Raw genomic sequence first — 15,547 nt, forward strand, 5'->3', positions numbered from 1 at the left:
CCAAAACACAAATTTAGCTGAGGGTGCATTGCTAGATTGTCCTAAGGTTATCAATTCATTTCCAACTTTATCCCAGAATTGAATATTGTGGATTTCTTCAGGGGAGATTTGTGGGAAGTGGAGGAAAAGCCATCTTATAAACTGCTTCAATTTTCCCTTTGAGAACTTCACATTACCACTGTCTAAAATGCTAACAATATTATAAAACACTCCTTTTTGTACAATGCTGAGTTTCAAACCCATGTTAGATGTAAAAAGCAAAGTACTAGATCCTGCCTGACCAAAAACAAAGCTAAAATCAGCTACCGGTTTCTAAAAAAACCACAGATGGAAAGCGATAACGAGCCGACAAAAGCTTCACAATGCAGCTGTATATACTGCTTTTAAAATTCCCGGGCAGCAGCAGCAGAGCCGAGCCGAGGAAGAAACAAAGCCTCCCCCACCGTGGAATGCAGCCCCCCCACGGAGCTGGGAGAGCAGCCCACGCCACGTGGCAAGCCGAAACCGGGGCCCCCCGTGCCACGTGTGCAGAGAACCCCCCCTCCCCCGCACAGAGAGCTGAGAAAGAGAGTCCCCCGCGGCAAGAGAGCCGAGAGACCCCCCTCCCCCGCACAGAGAGAGAGAGAGAGAGGCATCCCCCGACCATGTGGAGAGAGCCGAGCACGCTGCGCTGCAAAGCCGGGGGGAAGGGCAGAGAGCTCCCACTCCGGTGCGAATTTCAAAAGAGAGTAACACACGTGGCAGAAAGCTAAAAGCGAGAACACAATGAATTCCCATCTGTGGGGCTGCGCAGCTAGAAATGCAAACGCAAAAAGGAACAGAACTCACGGCAGAGTCTGTTTTTGAGCTCCTGCCCTACCGAGAGCAGAGATACTCACCCGAAATGGAAGCTGTAGCTGGCTGGGTACAGGCAGGTCTCCTCACCGGAACAGGACCTCTCTGTGGGCGAGAGAGGCTACCCTGTCCTCCCTCTGGAAAATCTGCTCACCAGAAAGGAGCTGGGCTTTCCAGAGGTGCCGAACAGTCCACGAAACTTCTTCTGTGAATATTCCCAAAGTCTCTAGCTGAGGGCAATGCAACCAAAGCCCCTTTCAGCTGGATGCACGGCTGCTAGAAGCTTCTCCGAGGTGCTGCGGGTCCGTCTCGGGCTGAAGAGTCACTTAGCCCGCCTCAGGGACGCCAAATATTGGAAAAAAGGCTCCCAATATTACCAGTTAGATTGTGCCTGGGCCAGTCTGAACCTTGCTGCTGGGCCAAAGGCAGCAAATGCAGTGTATCACCCCAGAGATACCTTGGCTTGCTGGTGGTTGCAGCTGGGCACTGAACAAGTCCAGGCTTGTTAGGAACTCCGTTTACCTCAGGAAGAATGGCTTCAGGCCATGATGAAGAGAAAAAAGAGAGAATTCTGCTAGAGGGTTTAATGTCCAGAGGTTTATTCCATGGTTACAGAGGTCTGAACGTGAGCAACTGCTCCAACAGAACCCGGCCGCATGGTCTGATCACCCTTTTTAAGCTCAGGGACAGGGGGAGGGGAGGTACAGGTGAGCCACCAACCAGGTGAGAGGGGCAGGGTCTCAGGGGAAGATGACACCCAGACAGGCCAATGACCTCTGGGCATAGGGGCATCCTTTAAACTTGACCAACCACACGACGCCTTGCTGGAATGTTAGGTCTCAGTGACAGGACTCACTCAGCATGGGGGTAAGGGGGAAGGGAGAGAGACATAGGCACACCTGGGAAAGTGACCTGGAAGGCCAAAATGGGACAATACAGCACACCACAACACTGGGACATACTGGGAGTAACACTGGAGGATACTGGGACATACTGGGGACACTGGGGCCATTGCGGAGAAGACTGGGGACACTGGGGCATCCTGTGGATGACACTGGGATGAACTGGGAGGGACTGGGAATAAACTCAGGTGAATTGGGAGGGACTGGGCTGTACTGGGAGGGGTTAGAGGGGCACTGGGTTGAACTGGGTTCTACTTGGGATGAACTGCCTTTTACTGGGGATGTACTGGTCTGTACTGGGGATGAACTGGGCGGTATTGGGAGGGACTGGAGAAGTTCAATGGGCTGTTCCCGCCTCTGCTGCATCCCATTTGCCAAGGCTTCTGCCCATCACTGCCCAAAACCAATCAGCGCCGGAATCGGGGCCTCCTGAGAAGTGCCTAGGATGGGTGACATATTTTCACCTACAGCTCCTGTCATGCCCCGCGGCCCGATTCAGCCCCATTGGAGCTGGGACTACAACGCCCGTCATGCCCTGCGCTCCACAGAACCCCGGGATCCACCCCTCCTTTTTCCCTTAAGTGTCCCCCAGACCCTCCAGGATCCCTCAGTGCCCCCTCAGTGCCCATTCGGAACCCCCTAAAAGCGTCCCTGGACCTCTGAGTGCTCCCGACCCCACGGATGCCCGGTACAGCCACTTCTGGGAATTCATCTCCTCCCCTGCGGCCCCAGAGCGCCTCAGAACACAGTCAGGCACCTAAAACTCCTGCTGTGCCCTGCACCCTAAAGAGCCCAGTTAGAGCTTCCCGAGCTCCCCGAAGTTCTCCTGAACGTTTACGTTCCCCTGAGGACCTCAAGTCACGGCTCGGACGCAGAAGAGTCCCCCAGGAGCATTCCCGGACTCCAAAACAAAGCGTTGGAGCCACTTCCGGGACTACAGCTCCCATCGTTCTCCGCGGCGCACGTCCTGTGCCGTTCTAGCCAGGACTTCATCTCGGGTCATGCCCTGCACTTCCCACCGAGAGCTATTGCAGCTGCGCCTCGAACTCTCGTGATGCTCCACGGCCTCGTTAAACAGTATTAGATCTGCGCCTACAACTCCCATCACCCCCTGCGCCCCAGAGAAGCCCGTCAGGGCCCCCCAAGGGCCAGCCCGGACCCCAAAGGCCCCAAATTCCCCTCCCTGACCTCCAAGGGCCCCCCTGGACCCCCAAGTGCTGTCCCGGACCCTGAACTGTCCCCCGGAATCCCTGAATTCCCCTCCAAGTGCCCACCTGGCTCCCCCAAGTGTCCTCCAGACCCTCAAGTTCTCTCTGAATTCCCTCCCCAGACCCAAAGCTGCCCCAAATGTGCCCCAGAAATGTCACCAGGGACCCCAAAGTGCCTCCCTTGACCCTTTCTGAGAAAACGATTATAAAAAAGATGACAAAAAGACTCAGATATTACTAGTTACCATAAAGAGGAATAAATAAATAGCCAATGGAGATTAAGGAATCAATGAAGACAATTATGTTACTTAGAACCAATGACCAATAATGTTTTTGGTTTCTAAAAATGTGGTTTTTTAATATAAACTAAATAAATCAGGCAGGAGTTCTTTCTCCTTTTTAATGTCTTCATTAAAATTCAGCTCAGGTAGGGTGATCCCATGGGTCTCACACTGCCACTGCTCCCAGGAGTGGCACAGAGGAGGAGAAAGGGTCCAATTTGTCCACTGGTCTGCAGGCAAAGCTGGGGGTTCCTTCCTCACCACAGCACCAGGAGATTCCCAGTATTTTGGTTTTACATCTGAGGTCCTCTTTCCAACCAACATGTTTTTAGGTTAGGATGAGGGGTAAAAAGGGTCTTAGTGGACACTGGATTCTGTTCTTCACGTCTAGACATCACTTTGATCCCTCAATTCCATGTTGGTTTGTTGTTTTTAGGGGTTTTTGGCTAGGTTTCATGAGGGGCTTCCTCATTTGCATGCCAACCCTGATGTCATTTGCATGCCAACTTGGTTGTCCCCTCCTCTTCAGCATCCTGAGTGCCATCCTCCTGGAAGCAGCAAGCCACTCGACAAAAAGGGGAATTCTCAACCATCAACAACAGGTAGTTAACGAAAAACTCTTAACAACAGATGATTAAAACAACAAACAGTTAGAACCCCTCCCTGGCAGGAAATGGCCCAACCTGTGAACTCTGCAACCTTTTAATAAAATGGGCAACTTTTCTACTTATCACAGTGTGATGTCACAGAGAGGGTTTTGTGACATCACTGAGAGAGTTGTGACATCATACAGCTTCTGTGACATCATAGAGTAGGGTGTGAGGCCATAGAGGAGATCCTGCCATCATAGAGGGTGGCTCTGTGACATGAGAGAATGGGTTGTGGCATCACTGGGTGGCTGTGTAACATCATAGAGCAGGTGGTGACATCACAGAACAGATTCTGACATCACATTGTGGCTTTCAGACATCACAGAGCCTTTTGTGACATCACAGTGCAACTGCATGACATTCCAGGCTGACATCCCAGAGACGGCTGTGTAATATCACAAGGGTGCTGTGTGACGTGCTAGAGTGGGCTGTGACATCACAGTTGGCTGTGTGATATCACAGGTGGCTGTGTGACACTGCAAAAAAGCTATGTGTCATCACTGGGGGCTCTGTGACATCACAGGATCTGAGTGACATTACAGGGGCAGTGTGATATCACAGGGGACTGTGTGAGATCACTGGGGAGGTCACTCATCCCCGGCACCCCTCACAGCTCCCCCCAGAGCAGTCCAACCCTGCTCGTGCACAGAAGGGTCCCCTGTCCCCCCAGGTCTCCCCGCCCCCGGCCCCGCAGCCTCCCCCAGAGGATGCTCCACGAGATCGACCCCAGAGCCTGACACGGGGACGGGGGGCCGGGGCCCTGGGGGTGGCACAGGGGGACAGCGACACCCCCGGCAGCGTCCCCGTGTCCCCAGGGCCAGAGCCTGGGCCAGGGCTCCTTCACCCTGTTACAAACAAGGCCTTGAGAGCACTGAAAAAATCCCCAGCAAGGGATCAGCAAAAACCACATTTAATATTAAGGGCCAGCAGCACAAAGTTCCTTGGCAAGAGTCACTCTGCTCCTCACTGGACCCTTCAGGCACACCAAGGAAACAAAGCAACAACAAAACCAAACCAAATCCAGGCAATCACACCAGAAATCAGGCAAGAACTCTTCCTGGGTATGTGTGTGACACAAGGACATTGAGGGCAAAGATAAAAGGAATATGGGCCAAAAGCTTAACAGAGGTCAAACTTAACAGGACTTTACTTATACCTTAACTTTTACTGATACCCTTAACTTCACAATTTAGCAAAAGAACAGCACTTTGGACTATTTAACCTAACTTAAAACCTATGACTTAGCAATTTACTAGAGGAATAACACTTTACAGTCCTTATCACATAACTTAAATAAACTTAACAACTTCGAAAAGAACAACTCTCAGAAGCATTTCACAGCTTATACCCCATGACTTAATCTTACTTACTGATATCTGATAGCTGACTGACTCAGCTATCCAAGGCAATCCAACCCCTCAGAGAGCAGCATTTCTGCCACATTTCCCCAGCACAGGCACTCCTGTGTGCACACAGACACCAAGAGTCAGTGCAAGGCACCTGTGAAAAATTCCCCTGAGGACAGGGAATGCTCCCTGTGGATCCTTTGGCATCTCCCCAGTGGGTGAGGGGTTGAGCCTGGAGGAGTGGGGGGATAGGCCCAGGCTCTGTCGTTGTTGGCGATCCCCGAGTGCAGCAAACGGGAGAGTTCCCGGCTGGGAGAGGCCCCACTCAGAGGGAGTCGCTGGCCCAGGAGAGCTCCAAGGGCTCCTTTTGGAGCGCTGCGTGCAGGGCCCCAAGAGAGGGGCTTCAGTCCCAGCAATGGTTCATCCTGGCCGCCCTTGGCATCAGCAGCTTTCTTTGGCAGTGTGAGAACAGGGATGTTGTGCCACTGAGGGAACAAAAGCAGTTCCCAGGGCTGCTCCTAAAGGAACCAGGAGCTGTTTGGGCAGCAGCAGTGGCTGGAGCAGACAGTGTTTGTGATGAGCTGCAGAGGAGCTGAGCCCAGGGGCTGTTGGCCAAGGCTGAGGCCCAAGGAGCATTTCTCAGCTGGCACGGCGGCCTGAGAAGGGGAGGGGGGAATGCAGCAGCACAGGGCCCATGGAACTAAGGGACCATTGTGACACTGTGGGGCCCTGTGAGACCAAGGGACCATTGTGACACTGTGGGTCTTGTGAGATCAAGGGACCGTTATGACACTGTGGGGCCCTGTGACACCAAGGGACCATTGTCACACTGTAGGGCCCTGTGAGACTGAGGGAACAGTGTGACACTGTGGGGCCTCATGGAATCATGGAGAGCCCTGTGACATTTCTGGGCCTCATGGAACCAAGGGGAATGTACTGACGCTCCATGGAGTGTAGGGATCATTGTGACACTGAGAGGCCTCGTGGAACTATGGAGAACATTGTGACACTTTGGTCTGATGTGGAACCAAGGGGCCATTGTGGCACTATAAGACCTCATGGGCCAAAGGTCCATTGTGACATTGCAAGGTCCCATGGAACGATGAAGACACCAATAAGACACTTTCACAGCCTCATGGAACGAAGTGGCCATTGTGACACGGAGGGGACTCATGGGATCATGGAGACCATTGTGACACTATGAGGCCCCAGGGAATAAGCAAAGTATCATAACACTATGAGGCCTCATGGAACCAGTGAGACAATTGTGACCATGGGGTTCCTTATAGAACCAGGAGGACCATTGAGATACTCTGGGGCATCATGAAACCAAGAGGCCTTTGTGGCACTGCAGGGCTGCATGGAACCAAAGCTCCAGGGTGACACAGAGAGGCCTCCTGTCATCAGTGGTCCATTGTGACACTGTGGAGCCAAAGGAGACCATTGTGACACTGCAAACCCCCAGGGTCCAAAAGTCCATTGTGACATTGCAGGGCTCATGGAACAGAGGAGTCCCATGACATTGTGAGGCGTGGGGAACCATGGAGACCATTGTGACACTGCAAGGGCTTATGGAATGATTTAAGACCCCTGTGACACTTTGGGGCCTTCTGGAATATTGGAGCTATTGAGACACTCTGGGACCCCATTGAACCAAGGGTCCATTGTGACACTGTGGGTCCCCATAAAACCAAGGGAACACAGAACAGGTCTGGCTGGTTTGGCCTCCCATGGACTGCCTGACTGGGCCAGCTTACCTGGGCATGTTGAGGGTCTCTTCTCATCTGCTCCTGAAACACTGAGGCTCCTTGCTTTCCCTCCTATGGAAAAGAACTGTCCTTCTTATCCAGGTGCCCATGGCCAGAATTGGGAATTCACCTCCATCCTTCCCTATTGTGACAGACTGGAGGAGATTTTTGGCTCAAAACATTTCGTGTGTGGGGGAGAAGGGGCAGGTCCAGCCCTGCCCTGCCCTGGAACCCCAATCATCCCAGAGCCTCTATCCCAGCCCAGGAGTGTCTGCCAGTCTCTGGCACAGCACAGGCAATGCTCCACAGCCACCTCTGGAGCCCCCAGTCCAGCTCCTGAGGGACCAAATGAGTCCAAGTGCCAGCTGGGGGAAGGATCCAGGAAGACCAAAGGGGTATTGAAGGCTGACCACAAGGCAAGCACACATCCTGACCCTATCTCCTCTTGGAATTTCCATCTGAACACTGCTGGAATCCAGGAGTTGGTAGCTGCGTGTGTGCGCTTCTCCAAATCTTATTTTTCTTTCTCCATGTCTGAGAGAGACAGAAAAATACTTTTTCTATTTTTGTCCTCTTGCAAATATTAACTTAAAATTGAGTAGACTTAGAATCTGTGAAGTTGAATGGGCCAAGTTATTACTTTGCGAAGTGGTTTTGTTGATTGAATGTCGTATTAAACATGTTGCCAAAGTTTCTTTGATTTTCTAAAAATGCCAGTCAAGTTCCTGGTTTGTTGTTTTGAGCTTCTGAGAATCTCCTGTTGGTATTTCTCCAGTACATTCAACTCAGAGCACACAACAAATTGTAACTTCTTTTAAATGTCTCCTTGACAGAGTTGTTTGGGGGATGGGAGTCAGGGCTTGTGTGTCCTGCTTGGCACAGCCCAGGCAAGGCTTTCCCAGCCACATTCCACACTCCATTTCCCAGCTGGAGCCACTGGTGCCTCTGAGTTGTGCTGCCCCAGCCCCAGGGATGCTCTCCTTGTCTGCCCATTCCCCCACGGTCTCTGGGCAGAGATGGCCTCAGTGGGGGCTGCTGACATCCTCAGCACCTTGGAGGCTGCTGCTGAATTTTCCTGCTCCAGAGGCTTGTTCAGCCTTCAGCTCTTCAGTGCAGGAATTCAGTGTCCCAGGGCTCATTAACATTGAGAGCACCTTAACAAGCCAAGACTCTGGGAATAATTTGATTTTAATTTTCAAATTGTTTGTGGTTAGGTAGATCTCAGTAGTGATTCAAAGTGAACATGATATTTAAGAAGACAGTGAGAAAAGATTATTTTCGGTCCTGTTTATTTTTGTTTCCCTGTTAATAAATTGATATGTGCAATCTCCAGCTGACACAGAATCCAAGTAGCTCCTCAAGCAGTTGGAATAGATATGAAAATCAAGACCCTTTATGGCTGACAAACAATCAGACTCTGTCCCTCCCCCCACCCCACCATTTCCCCATCCAAGGCCTGGCACTCAGAGCAGCCTTGTGCAAATCTGAGCTCCCTCCAGCCCAGGCTGCACCTGCAGCTTTCAGCTCCTTGGCTCCAACTCCCACCTGCTTTCCTTGGAGACAGAGCTGCCCGAGACACAGAGGGATGTTCATTTATTGTCAGCCAACAAAGCCAAGGGAAGACAAAGCTCCATCAAATGCAAAAGTCATTCCTCTGCTGGATATTGAATTCACTTTCCACAGCAGACAGTCTCAGAGCAATGAAAAACACCTTCTGTGCCCAGCACAAATCCCAAGGTCCCCCCAAACCCTTCCTGCCCCAATTCTGCCCAGATTTGCTCTTTGCACACACGAGTCACAGGCTGAAGTCAGGAGCTCCCTCCATGCCCAGAGGGAGGAACAGAGAGAAAGGGGATGAAGAGCTCTCCTGTTCACAGCCAAGGTCCAAGTGCCCCTGCAGTGGGAACCACAACTCATCAGGTTGTGTCCTTTGGGCTCAGGGACTGGTTACACTCAGAGGCACAGAAAGGTTTCTTGCACACAAACACAAATTAAATATTTGAACAGTTTAATAACCATCACAGCTCTTCCCTCAGCTCCTTGGGATGTCCCAGCAGCATATGACATGTCCCCCATCCCTCAGGGATTTCCGTGCAGGAGGAGTTTTAGACAAAGACATAAAAAAGTAGTTCTAGGATAGATATAAATGTAATTAGGATGTTGACTAATGTGATATTAATTGGAATTTTAGAAAGATTGGGCAACTTCCTGAAGTTCAAAGCCTGAAGCCAGTCAGTTGGTAGGCACTCAAATGACCAGAAAGCATCTGGAGGAGGAAATCTGGGAGAAATGAAAGGGAAATAGATCCAGCTGGTCAAGTGAAGAGATGTCCTTCGACATGGCCATTTATCCAGGAGACCTGGAAACATCTGAAGGAAGGAGTGTCATGAAATATTAGACTGAATATTGAAGGCAAAGGCAGAGGTGAAGATCAGTATTTCTTCTCCTGCCATCATTAAAAGGATCCAGTAGATCCAGGAAATTCCTGTTCCTGGCGGGAAAAATTTGCCATTTCTTAAATGTATTTAAATGACCTAGATAATAAAAATACGCTTGTATATTATGAAACCAATGGTGTTAAAACCTGTGCCCCTTTCCAGGCAGACATCAGTTGTGTGCCCATGAACAGGCAGTGCCACTTGTGCCCTGAGGTGTGCCCCATGGCCTCCCTGCTGGGCAGCCTCTGCCAGCTCCTGCAGAGCCTGTGGCACCTGTGGGGCTGCACAGACAGCCCTGCCCTGGGCTCTGCCACTCTCTGGGCCAGCAGAGAGGCAGCCAGGGCTGGCCATGGCTGGGAACAGGCCCTGAGCCCTGCAGGAGGATGGAGCTGGGCCACAGCCAAACTCAGCCCAGGCCAAAGCTGGGCTCAGCAGCCAGGGCTGCCAATGCATGGGCACAGAGGCTGGCGCTGACAAATGTCCTGGGCCCCCTCCCTGCTCTGTCCATGCCACCAAGGGCACAGAGCAGCCTCCTCTCTGGGCCACTTGCCTGTTTGCAATGCCTTGCACAGGTGCTGGCCCTGCCCCACAAGGCCTGGCCTGAGTCCTGCCCCTGCACACTCAGCCAGGGTGAGATGGACACTGATGGTTTCTGGGCCAGGCTCTCTGAGCCCAGCCCAGCTCCCTGCAAGCTCTGCCAGCTGCCCTGAGCTCTGGGCAGCACCAAGGGCCTCTCTACAGCCCAGCCCAGCCAGCTCTGGCCCCACAGCTCTGCTCAGGCCAGGCTGCTCTGGGCACTGCCCCATGTCCTCAGCCCCTGGCAAGGGCACAGCAGCAGCTGCAGCTGCCACAGGACTCAGCCCCACCATGGGGGAAGGTGCTTGGCCAAGGCCAAAGGAGGCTCCCTGGCTGTTCTGCTCCCCTCGGGCTGAGGTGCTGAGAGCTCTGCAGCCCCTGCTGCCATCCCATCTGCCCAGGGCAGCACAAGAGCCGTGGCCTTGGGGCCCTCAAGAGCTGCTCCTGCTCCAGGCCCAGGGCCCATCTCAGAGCTGGGGCAGCCACAAAGCTGGGCCCATTTCTGTTCATTGCTGCTCTGATGGGGATGGATCCTCAGCCACTTGGAGACCGATGATGACTTTTACTGCTCCAGGGGCCTCTTCTTTCTTCAGCTTTTTGGTTCAGGAATTCAGTTAGAAAAGATCATAAATATTTGTTCAGAATATCAAAATAAGACACGTCTCTGGGAGTCATTGAAGTTTTTAATTCTTCTGCGGTTAATTAGTCACATTGCAGAAGTGTATTCAAAATGAATATACTATATTGAAAACAATGCAGAGAGAACTGTTTTGTCCTGTTCAGTTGTCTTTTCCAGTTTAGGTTGATATCAGCAATGTCCAATTTATATTGGCCCTCAACAGCTTCTAATGCATTTTGAACAGATATGAAAATCAAAACTCCTCATCGCTGACAATCAATCACACTTTGTCCCTATCCCCTCCCCAACATTTCCCTCATCCAACCCTTCTGCCCATTGTCTCCCACCAGCCCCCTGGTGAAGAGCCTGGCTCTGTTCTCCATCCCCTCCTCACTGGCACTGCCAGGCTGGGATGAGGAGCCCCTCAGCCTTCCCTGCTCCGGGCTGGACAAGCCCAGCTCCCTCAGCCTTTGCTCACAGCCCAAGGGCTCCAGCCCCAACTTGGAGGCCCTTCCCAGACCCTGCTCCAGCTGCCAGACATCTTTCCTGCCCTGGGGAACCCAACCCAGGCCACAGTGACCTGGATAATCCCTGTCCTTGATGTCCCGGTCACACAGCCCTGGCCCCTTGTCCCCATGTCAGGCTCTGGGGTGGATCCTGTGGAACATCCTTTGGTGGAGGCTGTGGCTCCAGGTGGGCCGGGGGGATCCTGGGGGACAGGGACCCTGATGGGAATCAACAGCATTGGACTTGTTGGGAGAAACTGTGAGGGGGAGCTGGGGCAGAGTGACCAACCCAGTGACCTGACAAAGCCCTGCTGGGATGTGACACAGCCCCTCTGTGATGTCACAGCCTGCTCTGTGATGTCACAGCCCATTTTCTGATGTCACACAGTTGGTCTCTGATGTCGCAGCCAACTCTGTGATGTCACAGCCGGCTCTGTGATGTCAGACCTCTTCCATGTGATGTCACATATGAAGTTCTATGATGTCATAGTTCTCAATGACCTCACATAACCCACTCTGTGACCTCATGTTATGAGATGATCAATTGTGTACACCAGGTGAGCTGACACTTGGAGCTTTTTCTCCAAAACCTCAGATCTATGGAAACCACACAATGCCCATTGTGTGATAAGGGGAACTGGAAGTTCACCAGCCTCAGTGTCCTGCCAGCTCAGCCAGGTGTCGCAGACATCTTTTCATTAAAATCTTTTCATTAGGATTTTTCCAGCTGAATCTGAGATGTTTCAGCAACAAATGTAAACAATGGTTATCTGCTGCTGTGGAATGCAACAGGTGGATCCGTGATTGATCTCCTGTGGGTGTTTGGATTTACTGACCAGTCATGGTAGAGCTCGGTCTCGCTCTCTCTCTGAGACACAGGTCTTTGTTATTCATTCTTTTTTTTTTCTATTCTTAACATAGCTAGCCTTCTGAGAACCTTTCTCTTCTATTTCTTTTAGTACAGTTATAATGTAGTATATATATCATAAAATAATAAATCAAGCCTTCTGATCATGGATCAACATTCTCGCCTCTCTCTTCTCATGCAACCCTTGTGACCAACATCACAGCCAGGCCCACTGGAACATTGGGGTCCATGAGCACCAGGGAGACCTCCAGGACAGAAGAATGCATGGGTAAAGGGGAGGAGAAATATGTTAATGATTTTGGAGAAACCATTATCATATTTATGTTTAGTCTGGGAAAATCAATGAATATGTGTGAAAAATACAGAAAATTAACAAAAACTTTCCTGTTCTCAGCATGCACAGCTTTGGGAGGAGCTATCCCCCCTGCATCCAGCTGAATAAAGAATGATGCTTCTTAATGCTACATTGGTGTTGAGGAGTTTTCTGTTTTACCAAATTTATGGTAACACTCCCACTGCCAAGGAAAGCTCTGTCTGCTGCTGTTTACAAACAGAGAAGGGCTGGTGGCAGATGTGGGGCTCGGAGGCGGCCTGGGGCAGAGTGACCAGGAAATAATCAAGTTTTCAATGTTCTGGGAAAGAAGGAGGGGCAGCAACAAAACTTCTACACTGGAATTAGGAAGGGCAGACTTTGGTCTGTTTAGGATGCAGATTTGGGGAGTACCAAATCAGGTCCTGATTTATTGAAGGGAAACAGCCCTTAAAAAAAAAGGGGTACAAAAAGGATGGACACATTTCAAGAAAGTAATCTTAAGGGGGAAAGAGCAGCCTGTTCCAGTGTGGCAAAAGATGAGCTGGTAAGGAAAATTACTGACCATGTGGGAATCCATAAAATCAGAGGGTTTTTTGAAAATTGCAAAAGGCAGGCCACTGAGACAGTGGAATTGTGATTTGAGCTAAGCAGTTGCCGTGAGATAGGTCAGCAGGAAAATTATTTAAAAAGTAGAAAACTAAAGACAAATAGAACAATGGTCTGTGTATTAACGCTTGTCTAGAATAACTCCCTAAGCTACAGAGAAGTTTATCTAGCAAGATATTAGGAAGTTTGAAGCTTAATAATGGAGCTCTATGCATTGTGTTTTATGGCTTACATGCAGGTATTGTATTTGAAATAAGCAAGCATTTTTTTAACCAAAGGTACATGTGCTTAAAGTGATTGTATAGAACTACTGTCAATATGCTTTTGCTTTGTGTGATTGGTCAAAACACTTTTAAAATAAGTTGTAACATTAAGTTCTCTCTCTGCTTCCTGGGCTGTGAACTGATGGCATCTTCCCATTGCCATAACCATGAATGAGACTGATGCTGAAAAATAAAACAGCTTAAGGAAAGTTGCTAGCAGTCCCATCCTATTTGTGAATTGTAAATAGTCCCTGGCCGGCAGTATGGCCTGGCTGCCCATGGAACTTTTGTGGGAACTCAGGGTAAAAAGGACCAGCAACTCAGGAAGTTTTTAAGGATGTCCTTACATTATGCAGAAAGAAAAGTTGAGAGGGGAAAGCTCAATTAGAGCTTAACCTGGCCACCTCTGTAAAAAAAATAATAATAAATTGTTTTAATTAAAAAAAACAAGTAGGGAGAAGGAGAACCTCTACTCTTTTTTGGATGCAGTGGAGAATATAGAAACCAAAGTAAGGAAAAGGAAATATAGTAACCAAAGATAAGGAAATGGCTAAGTTACTTAACACAGTGTCTGTCTCAACTTTCAATAATAGAACAGGTTGCCCTCAGAACAAGAGTTCTCCTGAGCTGGTAGATGGGCACAGGGACCAGAACAGCTCCCTGGAATCCAGAAGGAAGCAGTTGGTGACCTGCTGAGCCACTCAGATGCTCACAGGTGTAAGGGATCAGATGGGATCAATCCTAGGGGGATGAGGGAGCTGTGGATGATCTCCCCAAGCTGCTCTCCATCATTTACCATCAGTCCTGGCTCAGTGGGGAGGTTCCAGAGGAGTGGAGGTGCCAGTGTGAGCCCATCCCCAAGAAGGGCTGGAAGGAGGAGCTGGGGAACTCCAGGCCTGTCAGCCTGACCTGGGTGCCAGGAAAGGTTATGGAACAGATCACCCTGAGTGCCATCCCAGGGCACCCACAGGATGGCCCAGGGGTCAGAGCCAGCCAGCGTGGACCTCAATATCTACACTGATGATCTGCATGAGGGGATTGAATCCATCATGACCAAATTTGCAGATGACACCGAGCTGGGTGTGAGTGTGGATCTGCTGGAAGGTAGGAGGGCTTTGCAAAGGGCCCTGGACAGGCTGCATTCAGGGCCCAAATCCAACAAGGTGAGGTTTAACAAGTCCAAGTGCCGGATCCTGCCCTTTGGCCACAACAACCCCTGCAGCACTACAGGCTGGAGACAGAGTGGCTGTAGAGCAGCCAGGCAGAAAGGGACCTGGGGGCACTGATGGACAGCAGGCTGGACATGAGCCAGCAGTGTGCCCAGTTGGACAAGAAGGCCAAAGGCTCCTGGCCTGGATCAGGAATGGTGTGGCCAGCAGGAGCAGGGCAGGGATTCTTCCCCTGTGCTGGGCACTGGTTGGGCAGCACCTCAAGGGCTATGTCCAGTTCTGGGCCCACTGGTGTGGGCAATAGGAAGAAATTTGTCGCAGGAAGAATAAAGAAAGCAAAGGTGAAGCCAAGGAAATGCTGAGGGCAGTTGGTCAGGCAGCCCTGGCTCTGAGCAACAGCATCTGCAGTGGGACAGGAAAATCCCAGCTGATGGGAACAAACTTTCTGGCTGACTGCAGAGGCCAGGACAAAGCTGAGTGGTTTCCCTGGTGTCCCCCAGCCCTTGCTGGCCCCAGGGGCTGATGGCATTTGTGTTCCCTCAGGTTCATGTCCCCACACCAACACCATGGGGGTGCTTCCACCTGCTGTGTGCAATGCAAACAGGGGCTGCTGAGCCAGTGCTGCCGTGTCTGTGCCTGCAAGGAATGGGCACCTGTGTGAGCTGGGGGAGAGGCCAGGGCTGCAGAGGGGGGATGTTGTTGGCAGCTGCATGAGGACGCTCTGGGACGCTGCCCTGGGCTGTGCAGCGCACTGGGGATGGATCAGCCCCTGCTCTGCTGCTCCTTCCCATCTGCCCCAGGGCCCTTGCAGAGCCCCAGCCATGCTGTTTGCCCCCAGCCTGCCCATGGCCAGCCTGGGGCTGCTCACGGGGATTTTCTGTGCTGAGCATTGGCCTGGGTGTGTTCTTGAGAGAGCCTGGGCAAGGAGCCTGGAGCCCCCAGGCCCTGGGCTGAGGCGTCAGCGCTGCCCCAGCAGTGCCCATGGCCTGTCCCTGCTGCAGCCCCGGCACTGCCACCCCCAGGGCTGTGCCCGGCCCCGAGAGCACTCAGGCCCTGCAGCAACACCAGGGTCACTGGGGCAGCAGGGCAGGGCCACGGCAGCAGCACTGGCAACAACAAGTTCTGCTGCTGCTGCTGGGCACAGCTGCTGTGCCAGCCCTGATCTGCCCCCAGCTCTGCACACAGACATTGCTGCTGCAGCTGCAGAGAAGGCAACAAAA

The sequence above is a fragment of the Melospiza georgiana genome, unplaced genomic scaffold (genome assembly GCF_028018845.1).
Source record: "Melospiza georgiana isolate bMelGeo1 unplaced genomic scaffold, bMelGeo1.pri scaffold_29, whole genome shotgun sequence".
In the NCBI taxonomy this organism is placed as follows: Eukaryota; Metazoa; Chordata; class Aves; order Passeriformes; family Passerellidae; genus Melospiza; species Melospiza georgiana.